Raw genomic sequence first — 1,763 nt, forward strand, 5'->3', positions numbered from 1 at the left:
GCTGTTCGCCGTCCCTGTTTGCACATTAATCCAGTGACAATTAGGTGTCAGCAAGCGTTGTTTCTGCTTAGCTGATAGCCTTGGGCTCTGCGCTTGAAGCCCTAATCAGGAGTGTAAACTCTGCTATATTTCAATTTGGAGAAGCGCTCTTCCGCTAAGAGGCCCCTGGCACTGCGATAAATAAAACGCCTATTTACTCTATTGCCACACTTAGACATCTAATGCACTTACTACCAGCCCCCTAATCATAGCCTACAGTTAAAACCGCCTATAAATCACTCCGTTCTCATCCTGCACATTAGTGAAGCCATTTTCCCCAAACCCCACAATGAGCACTGTTTCCTTTTCTTGTTAGTCAAAAGCTAGATGATTTTTATTAGGTTAAAGACGAGTTCACAGATGGTAAATCGCGTGGAGAGAAATGAGCTGGAGAGTTACACCGAGTCAGCGCGGGACGTGGCTCCTGGGCCGGGCCGGGCCGGGCTGGGGGTGGGAGGCGGTTCCTGACCCCAGGCGGCGGGACTCCCAAGCGCCGCGGGACTCAAGTCTCCACTCCACCCACAGGCCCACTTGGCGTCGGGGCGCTGCGGCCTCGCCCCCTACGCCCAGCGCAGGCCGCAGCCTGGGCTGGGGACGCCCGCACCCCGTAATCGCGTCGAAAGCGCCCCATCCCCCTGCCTCTCGCGGCGCAGGTTTCCCACGACGCCCTCTCGGAAGGCGAGAGCCCCCGCGCGGCCCGGCGCGGCGCGGCCCCCGGGGACCGCGCTCAACAAAAGCCCGGCCCGCAGCCCCTGCTCCTCGCCTTCCTTTTCAATTCTCCCCTGATCTCAGGTGGAATTAGGAGGATTAAAGCAGCGAGTAAATGAGGCGAGTGCGCAAAATGACTCCTTTCTGAACCAAACGGCATGCTCCGTGCTGGGGAAATGAGATGCACATTTAAATCTCATCCATCCACCGCCTGCGGCCACCGCCATGTACCTGCCTACTTAGCCCAAGGGTTAATTAATTGAGGCTTCAATGCACTATTGCAAGAGCATTATTGCATTTGATACTCTACATCTGTGATTTAAAACTCTTTCAGTCCCTTGTCAGCAAGGGAGGGTTTTTAACTAGGAAATTAGCATTCAGATAAGGGAACGCTCTATTTGCTTCTGAAAGGAAGGAAATATTAAGGATGCTGGTGCACAAACCGGGCTGTCATATCCTGTCCCATCCTGGAGGGAGCGCGAGGGCCCGGCTCCCCTGGGAGCGGCGGCCACGGGCGTCGTGCAATGGACGCCCGCGCTAGGGGCGGGCTGGAGGGGGACCCGCGATCAGGGAAACCTTACTCCTCGCAGGCTCCAACCTGCTAGGGCGTGTTTACGTCTGCAAAGTCCGATAATATATTTTCTCCCCAGTTCTTAGGAGCTGATTCTTCTTAAAATGCATTGCCACGTTATCTCCAACGTTGGCTTTCTGACTTCCCCGCGGGTCTCGGGACGGAGGAAGCAACCCAGTTTCTTAAGGAAAAATGAGAGGTAAACATCACAACAGAATTCTAATGACACTGCAACACCACCAGGTACAAGATTGCTGTTAGTGATTATTATCTTTATTAAGTATTGGATTCAAGTGCTAATACACTAACGAGTACAAAGAACAGCAACACAAAATAGTGGCTCACAAGCTAACATTTTGGATCAGAAACCAGTTAGTATTATGTGAACTAACAACGTTATGTTTTTTTATTTTTAATTTTATTTTATTTTCCCAGACGGGGTCTT

The 1,763-nt window shown here is 52.1% G+C and overlaps 1 pseudogene; it reads left to right on the plus strand.

Annotated features, from left to right (window-relative positions):
- The first annotated feature begins 366 nt into the window (after positions 1–366).
- LOC105723856 (skin secretory protein xP2-like) lies at positions 367–841 on the plus strand (annotated as a pseudogene).
- The last annotated feature ends 922 nt before the right edge of the window (positions 842–1,763 follow it).

Source organism: Aotus nancymaae, unplaced genomic scaffold (genome assembly GCF_030222135.1).
Source record: "Aotus nancymaae isolate 86718 unplaced genomic scaffold, 86718_ANA_hifiasm-v0.15.2.pri h1tg000014l, whole genome shotgun sequence".
NCBI classification, from domain to species: Eukaryota; Metazoa; Chordata; class Mammalia; order Primates; family Aotidae; genus Aotus; species Aotus nancymaae.